Source organism: Echinops telfairi, unplaced genomic scaffold, assembly GCF_000313985.2.
Source record: "Echinops telfairi isolate 266 unplaced genomic scaffold, ASM31398v2 ScPeMD7_3533;HRSCAF=4204_1, whole genome shotgun sequence".
Lineage (NCBI taxonomy): Eukaryota > Metazoa > Chordata > Mammalia > Afrosoricida > Tenrecidae > Echinops > Echinops telfairi.
The window spans coordinates 31818964-31828184 of NW_022107432.1; the positions used below are offsets into that span (position 1 = coordinate 31818964).

The 9221-nt window shown below is 53.6% G+C and overlaps 1 long non-coding RNA gene across 1 annotated transcript; it reads left to right on the forward strand.

Moving 5' to 3' along the window:
* Positions 1-3663: 3663 nt before the first annotated feature.
* On the forward strand, positions 3664-7928 carry LOC123522249. The gene is made up of 3 exons (XR_006680524.1): positions 3664-3779; positions 4397-5203; positions 7079-7928. It is a non-coding gene; the product is annotated as an uncharacterized LOC123522249 (long non-coding RNA).
* The last annotated feature ends 1293 nt before the right edge of the window (positions 7929-9221 follow it).

Genomic DNA, 9221 nt, shown 5'->3' on the forward strand with positions numbered 1-9221 from the left:
GGGGAGGGAGGGGGAAAATGGGCAGCTGATACTAGGGGCTAGAGTAGAAGGCAAATGTTTTGAGAATGATGAGGGCAGCGAATTTACATATGTGCTTGACACAATGGATTGTGATAAGAATTGTACGAGCCCCCAATAAAATAATAAAAAAATAAGATGTCCTAACTGAGCACACGTTATCAGGAAATAGCAATCCCTGGAGAGGGACATCCTATTTGACACTCCACTTGACATCAGATAAAGTAGAAGGACCCGAGATGGATTGACACCGTGGCTGCAACAACTGTGAGGATGACATAGGGCGGGGCAGCCTCTCGTTCTGTTCTGTCCTGCATCGGGTCATTAGGGGCCAGAAATGGCTCAGCGGCATCTAACAAACAAACAGAAAACCAACACAGTAGGAAGTTAATGGAGAGCTTGTCCTCCAGGTGAGAAAACATCCCTTCAAGGTAGGGGAAACGAAGACAACCACGGTGGACGCACGATGCAAAGGCTATTTTTTCTGACCTTTTGCACTGTTTTATGATCAGCTTTGCTCCTTATGCTGCAAGGAAACGGCCTCAGAGGAGGCAGCTGGCTCAGAGAGGCTGAAACTTACCCAAGCCAACATTAAAGTGTTGGAACCAAGCTTCAGCCCCCAGCCCTCTTGGCAGAATCCCCTATATTAGTCTGCCTGCCGTGGAGAAATGGTGGGCTTCAACCAGCGGCTTTGGATCGACTGCCCAATTCCTAACTCCCCGTCCTTACTGAGAGGAATAGATCATATAAAATGATTAATAGACATACATGGTCCTTGACATGAAGGAGCCCTAGTGGCATGTAGTGGGTTACACTTTGCGCTGTTAACAGCAAGCAAGACCTGCAGTTTTGAGACCCACCGGGGCAGTTCTACCCCGCCATAGAGGGTCAGACTGAGTTGGAGTAGACTCGTAGGCAGTGAATTTGGTTTTTTGCGTGAGAGTCCCTGTCATGAGAGAGTTTTTTAATTGATGGGAGGTGAAAAGATGAGAGGACATAACTGAACAATGAAAGAAAGACAGACAGATAATACAAGGCTCAGAGAAGACTCCCAAATGACCAGAGTGAGGTCCTGATCATTAGAAGCTCCAAGCTGCCGGTGGATTTTGAGCTGGGTCATAAGTGGTGATAAAGTCAGGCACGCTGGGTGTTGGTGGGAGGGGAGAAGTGGGTGAGGAGATAAGGTGCCAAAGAAGAGACTAGTCTGGGAACAGTAGACTAAGGGCCCAGTGTGAGGTAGATTGAAATCTCCCCACAGGGAGAAAATTCCTCTGTGAACCTCAAAGCTGCTGGTTCCCCCATGCTCTCCCCTGCCTTCCAACCTCTGCCCGATTTCTGTCTCTGACCGGAGCTGATGCTCCCAGCAAGCAGGTGCCTTCATCCCACTTTGCATCTAAGGTCTTCCTAGGCGGCATGTGGCACACACCCCTGAGGTCAAATTGGAGGTCGTCTTCTCCCTTCCCCACCCCTCTCTAAAGAGGTTTGTGGAAACGAACAACAATGGCCCCTCCAAACGCCAGGATCCAGGGAGCATGAAGAAGCCAACAGGCTTGATGTGAATGGGGAGCCCATGTCGGAAGAAAGGACATGATGGATGAGAAGAGAGCTGACGAAATGGACCATTCACTTGCACATTCCCCACTCTCGTGACAGGGCACGAAGCCCTGTCCTGGACACACCGTGGGTGAATCCAAGGAGTGCCCAGGGTAGCAGCTGTCGCACCCCAGATGCTCGCTAGAGGAGTCCGAATGTGATAAGCTATGTAATAAAAGGTGTTTGAGAAAGATTGTTCCAGCAGGGTGTGTAGGAGGAGGGCGAAACTGAGGTCAGAAAGGGCAGTGTGGCAGTCACGGTGGTAATTTAGGTCAAAGGTAGACTCTGTGAGGTTTGGGAAAGAAAAGAGGGAAATGCAGAAAAGCAAACAAACCCCCCACATCCTACAGCTTGTCATGAAAACAACCCAGGGAAGAGTCTGCAGACTTTAGCCACAGGTTAGATCGAGGATGAAGGATGGTGAAGGAGAGTCATTTGAAAGGAATGCACCTTCTTGAAAAGTTTGGAGGATAGAGGATAGTGATGGGCCGTCGTGAGGAGCTGGTGGGGCAGTGGTTAAAGCACTCCACTTCGAATCAAAAGGTTGCTGGTTGGAACCCACCCGCTGACCCACGGGAGAAAGGAGTGGCAGTCTGCTTCCAGAAAGAGTACAGCCTTGGAAAGCCAATGCGTCAGCTCTCCTCTGTCCTCTAGGGTCGCTACTGTCAGAAATGGCTAGACAGCAGTGGGCTTGGCTTGGTTTTTGGACTATGAAGGATGGGGTCCCCAGTGGGTGCAAATCAGTTGCACTCAACCTGAAGTTCAGCGAGTTGAACCCACCCAGTGGCTTTGAGGAAGAAAGGCCTGGCGTATGGCTTCAGTAACACAGAGGGTGGTTCTGAGTTTGAATCGACTTGAAAGCCCGGGATTGGGAATGAAGGACATGAGGATGACTTTTAGCCCTTCCAGACCGCCTGAGAGAAGATGTCTGTAGGTGATCGGGCCTAATGAGAGGAGGATCCTTGTAAGCTGCCTTGTGAGGGTGCCCCTTGTCACTGTAGGTGCGCAAAAGCAATCACTGACCCGGGACATCCTAGTGGAGTTCAGGCACCAGGTAGCAGGTTGGCTGCCTCGAAAGTGGGCCCTTACCTGGGAGATCCTGTGAGCCCCTCCTTACTTTGGTTTTCAGAGATGCCACCAGGTGGGCCTGAGGCTAGAGGCCCAGGTGAGGCACTTGAGCAGCCTGGGGTCCCTCCCCCAGCTCCACCCTAGGAGCTCCGGAGTCCAGGCCTGTGCTGACTGCCAGAGCCTTTCCTGGAACTCAGCAGAGGACAGAGCCCCTCCCTGCCTGCCCTGGCTCTCTCCAGGCACATCATGTCCCAGGACACCTTGCAGACGCCCAAGGAGGCTGGGGCATGGGACAGGCCCCTGCCTGCCAGGAAGAGTGCCACCCTCGGCGGCAGTCTAAGATCCTTGCCCCTAGAGCTGCCATGCTCACAGTGGCCCCAGCAGGCCACAGGCCCCAGCAGGCACAGCAGAACCAGGAGCTTTGTGGCTTGGGGGCAGGATTCTCGGGTCTTTGCTGTGGCTTTGGGTGGGCGGGTGAGTAAGGCAAAGAAACAGGGTCTCAGGCTTCAAGGAACCTCCCCACCTGCTGCTCCCTCCCACAGAGGAAATCTTCAGGGGCCCTAGTGGTTTTGAGGGGAGGGGACAGGAAGAGACTTTGAACTCTGGGTGGGTCAGCTGAGGACAGAGATGGGGGAGATAGCACCCTATATCCCATTTCTCCCAGGCGCTCTTCGTTAACTCCCCCCTGCCCCTACACACAACTAACCTAGAACAAACCTCCTTTGTCTGAACCTTTGGTACATCCTCCACAACACGACCACTAGAGGCGTCCCAGAGTGGTGAGGCTTGGGCGGGGTGGGGGTGGTGCGCGCGGGGGTGGGGTGGTGGTGCTGGGGGCAGATGTGTGTGTAAAACAGCGTTGGCTCAGCCACATCTGTGGGGGGCGGTATCTCTCCCAGGTGGGTTGAGTCTGCTTTGCTCAGGCTAGGGGGCTGCAAGACATCGTCACGGCGGGGCCAGAAGGCAGAGGGATGTGCCAACGGGCCACGTGGAGGTCCTGGAGCGGGAGCCGAGGCGGGGCCGTGCGCTCCCCCTGCGCTCCAGGGAGCCACCGAGTGTTGGGCCGTCGCTGACCGCAGGCTGCGAAAGCGGTTGATCTGGTGAGCTAGCACACCCACTTCCCCAGCTGCTGAGTCAGGCTGTTCTCGCTCCCCGCTCGCTCGCCCGGGACATTGTGTTCCAGCCCCAGCGCGCTGGCACGGGGCCCAGGCGCTCACACCAGCCTCCTCGCCCTGTTTGTGCTCGCGGCTTGCGCTCGGCGCGCAGCTTCCCCGCCGCAGCAGCACTGCGCGGCTGAGGGCTGGGGCGGGAGCGAGGCGCCCAGCCCAGGGAAGGCGCGAGCCAGTGGGACCTCCCCCCATCCGCCACCCCCGCTACCAGGTCACCAGCCTTGAGTTCCTAGGCCTAGCCACCCCTCATCGGGCCCTTGCTCTGGGGCCCCAGGCACAGATGGGACCTGGATTAAGCGCAGAGGGGGAGGGGGCAGGTGCTGGTGGCCTTAAGTGGGGAGGAGGGGCCCCTAACACTCTGCTCAGGGAGTCTGAGGTAGACTAGCCGGGACTGCGCCAACCATAGGCTGGTGAGACCTGGGATATAACCACGTGACAACGGAAGCCTCAGTGAAGGGGCCAATTCAAGCTCCCCCCACCCACCCACAAGGATCCTCCCCTTCCCGTGCGCCCCTCCCCAGCCCCCTTTCCTGGTCTTTCATTCACAGAAGCCTAGCTCGTGGAGACTCCAGGGATTCCCAGGGACTGGCCAACCAAGCCCAGCCCTTTTGGGCGGTTTGGGAACCCCCTGGCCTGACGCCAAGAATAAGAAGCTTCCAGACACGAGCGGGTGAGAATGTGAGGCCGGGTGGAGGAAAATGACTGCAGACTGCCCCTGGAGTCTGACCCCTCTCTTGGTCCTGCCCAAGCTTTGGTTCAGGCCGAAGCACATTTTGCCCGGTCGCCATCCTTCCCTAGGGCCAGACGGCGCCTAGTGGTGATCGGGAAGGTTCCACTCCCAAACCCAGGAGAGAAAGAATCATGGTTTTTGATCCCGAGCACCCGCTATGTGGAAGGCTCTGCGATGGATTCTGCTAAGGATGTGTTTGTTACAAAAGTGGCAGACACAGGCGCCGAGGCCCGTTATTCTCCCTCTTGCTTCCCTGGGGAGTCTCCCCATCCTCAAGCCCGGCCTCTTAAAGCCTCTGAACAACAACAGCCAAATCTGATTCCCTCGCTGAGCGCCCAGCACAGGCAATTTGTACCTTTCTCACGGTACACCGTGTGGCCTGGCACCTATTCTAGGGATCTGTTTACTAATCCTGTTCTTCTAACCAGATTAGAACGTCCTTGAGGCCGAAACAAAGTCGGCTTCATCCGGGAGGCCTCCTCCCACCTCTCCAGCTTCTACTCCACACATCACCATCATCATCATCATCATCTTTGGAGTGGCAGTCCCTGGAACTGGGGCATATGGAAATGTCTCCCCTGCCGTTGGGGAGTCTGCAGGCTGCTTAAAGAGACAGACACGCAAGGTGTGAGGTTAAATAATAACCCAAGCGGCCAGGTGGTGAGGACCTAGTGAGCGTCACAGTTACAGGGTCGTGGAAGGAAGAAGTTGGGGAGCCTGGGAGGTAGATCCTAGAAGGTTCTAGCCCTTGAACTGTGGGGGAGAAGGGAGGAGTGGAAGTGACTCACTTGGGTTGACATAATCACAAAGCAGTTTCCATGCTACGTGTGTGTTATCAGTATTATTAAAAGTTGCGGGGGTGGGGGTGGGGTGGGGGTGGTGGTTAGGTGTGAGAAGCGTGGAGGGATCAATGGCCAAGCCAGATCTGCCCAGGACCAACCAGACCACATAGAGACAATGTGGGAGTTGGGCTCCGCACCCTCAGTCCTCGGGCACTGCCTGTTCCCTGGCCTGCCACTCCCACACACTACACCCAAGAGAGCTGCCCAGCACTGCCCAACTCTGGATAGATGGCTGGTCCCACCCTGGTGAACAGCTAGTGACCTTGGACAAGGGACTTCCTTCCTCGTACCTCACCGTCATCTGTGCCTCCCTTGCAGCCCTTATGTACTGTAATCTTAAATCAGAGGCCCATGAGGCTCCCACCTCCCGGAGGTTGCCTGGGCCGCTGTGGCTGCCCTTACCCCATGCCGCCTCCGCTCCACGTGTGCATGTGCGCGCGCACACACACACACACACACACACACACACACACACACACACACACACTCATTGCACCTTCCCAGTCTGGAGCTCCTGAAAGGAAAGCTGGGTATAGTATAAGCAGGGATGGTAGGTTTCCTGTGGTTACAAAAGGAACATCGGGACTTTCCCTGTGGTGTCTGAGCTGTGGGAGAAGTGGGGGAGGAGGAGGCAGGGCCAATCTCCCAGGAACCTTTGCTGTCTTCCCTCACCTCCTCAGTGCTCCCAGCTTTCCAAAAGCCTGGTACAGTTTGTTACGCTAGGGCCAGAATGTACCGTGTGTTTCATATGGCCTCTGTCCAGTCTTACACTGGCGGCTTTATATTTATACTTCCTTCTTCAGCTCTGCATCCTGCTGTCAGTCACCCCTGCTCTGATCTGCCAGCCTCCCACCTGGAACCACCCCACCAACACACACACACACTCACACACACAGGTCAAGAGGCAAATGTCCTGCCCCCACAATGACTGAGTTCTAACCTCTCCAGGGAGAGGGAAAGTTGGACTCCAGCAGGGTGAAGGCCCAGCTCATTTTCTCTCTCCCAGAACCCAGCCGGAAGTGGCCCCTCTGTTCATCTATCTAAGCTGGACCTTAAGGTTCTCTGGACTTTTTAGGACTCCCACCCCACCCCCTGATTTCATTAGCCTCATTTTCCCAAGCACTTCTGCAGTAGTCTTGAGCCCAGCTTGACAAGTGAGTTGAAGACTCTATTAAAGTTGCCGCCCCCCACCCCAAAGCTTGGCAGAACTGATGCTTAATGATCCTCCCATTAAGGAGCCCTGGTGGGCTAGGGGTTATGCGTTGGGTTGCTAACTGCAAGGTCAGCAGTTCAAAACCACCAGCTCCTCGGTAGGAGAAAGACTTGGCTTTCTACTCCCATAATGAGTTACAGTCCCAGAAGTCCAGATGGGGCAGTTCTACCCTGTCTTATAAGGTAACTATGAGCTAGCACCCACTCGATGGCTGTGAGTATTAATGACCCTCCCCAATGGAGACACACATTTATACTAAGAGCTCCAAGACAGATGTTGACACGGTGACTTCTTAAAGATTTTTCTAAATTGTGAGCAATTTAATCTGCGAAAGGTGGCTTAGATAATGCAGACATAGACATTTATCTTTTGGCTCGCCTCCCCCAAGAGCATGTGATATTATCCTTTACAATAATGACTGATATGGGTTGATTGCTTGTTACAGGCTAAACTCTGGGCTCAGAGCTTTGTGTACAGGAACTCATATGTGGGAAACTGAGCAATGGAAAGAGAGGGTATGTGGACAAATTCTTTATTCTCATATTTAATAAGCCTGGGGTTGGGGGGCAGGGTTCTGGGTGGAAGGACGCCCCATCACATTCTCATAAATAAGATCAGTCCCCACAATGTCTTTTCATATAGTGCTACCTTAAAGTTCCCTCTTATAAGTAGATGGCTGATTGCTATCTGGCCCACAGCTTTATCTATAGTAGCAAACATGTTGCTATTGCTCTCCCTGCTCAGGGGACAGTCATGCCCCTTACCTGCCCCAGTGCTGGTGTTAGGTTACCCTTTCAATGAACTCTGGGACCTGTAGGGTTAGGGGACAGCCTACTTTGTTATGTTTGTGGTTACCTGTAATTAAGGGGGCTTGCATGCCCCCAAGACTATATACATTGATAAAAGATTTCATTCTCTCTTTCCCTGACCTGGTTCCTGATGCCATGGCAGAGATGAGCACCCCAAAACTTTTGTCTGTCTCTTTATTTCTTCCCTTTAATTACACAACTGTCCCTTAGAACCCATCTGGATGTGGGCTGGATCCCACACTCATATAGTTTTCAGAACTACTATGAGTGGGGGCTCAGGAGGTATTGATAGCCCCACCTCCCTTGGGCTGTTAAGGAAACCGAGGCACAGATAAATGACGGGACTGGGATTCACACTCAGGTCTATCCGAGATCAAAACTAGCCCTCCGGAATGCTCTGCTAAGTAGCTTTTTTTTTTTTTTTTGCTAAGTAGCTTTGACCGGGACCCTACCCCATAAATCCTTAAGCCACCAAGGCCTGTGCCCTTTTCCTTCTGTATAATCCCAGGAACTCCGTGTCCTTGGCTCCCAGGCACACTGTCAGATGTGTCTGAAAACCAGAAAACCGCTTTCAGCCCATTTGGCAGGCTGGAATCCAGAGGCCAGCAAGGTCCTGGGGGAAACATCAAGCAGGCCTCACTGTGGGAAGTCTGTACCTGGCTCCTGTCCCTCACCCCCTCACCCCGAAATAAACTTTGCCTTATATTGATCTGCCTCTGGGCTTGAAAAACCAGGGCTCCCAGGGTGAGTCTGGGTTCCGGGGCTCTGAACTTGGGTCTATCTATGGCACTCAATGACAACATGGCCTCTCCTGGGACCCAATCACATAGGGCCCAAACCCCAAAACACTCACTGCCATTGAGTCAATGTCAACTCATAGCAACCTTATAGCACAGGGTAGAACTTCCCCTGTGAGTTTCTGAGACTGTAGCTCTTTACTGGAGTAGAGAGGCCCGTCTTTCCCCCATGGAGCAGCTGGTGATTTTGAACTGCAGACCTAGCGGGTCGCAGCCCAATTCCTAGCCACTGGGCTACCAGGGCTCCCCCACATACGGCTGGGGTGGGGGTGGTTGGGGGGTGGAAGTCGGCACAGTTATGCCAAGCCTTGGCATTTGCACCAGGCTGTGTACATTTCCTGCACGCGGTCTGACTCAAGTCTAATTTTTGATGTTCCTATAAAGTGAGGGAGGGGTCCCTGGTGATTCTGGGGGTCAGAGGTTGGAAAGCTCACCACAGGTGAGTGGTTCAAACCCACCAGCCACTCTGAGGGAGAAAGATGAGGCTGTCTGTTCATGTAAGAATGACAGCCTCCCAAACCCTCTATAGCAGTGGTTCTCAACCTTCCTAATGCTGCGACCCGCTCATACAATTCCTCATGTGGTGGTGACCCCCCCAACCATAACATTATTTTCATTGCTACTTCACCACTGTCATTTTGCTACTGTTATGAATCGGGTGACCCCTGTGAAAAGGTCGTTGGACCCCACCAAAGGGGTCTCCACCCACCGGTTGAGAACCGCTGCTCTGTAGGAAGGGGCTCAAGGGTGGTGAGTTTGTTTCTTATTTTCTGTGTGGGTTATAAAGCAATGGGGAGGGGTGGGCTCCTAACTAAAAGGTCTGGTGGTTTAAATCCTACCAGAAGTGCCTCAGGAGGAGCCCTGGTGTTGTAGGGGTTAAAGCATCGGTCTGCGAGCCACATGGTCAAGCAGTTCGAAACCACTAGCAGCTCCACAGGAGAAAGAATGGGCTTTCTACCCCCATCAATGGTTATCCTCTGTG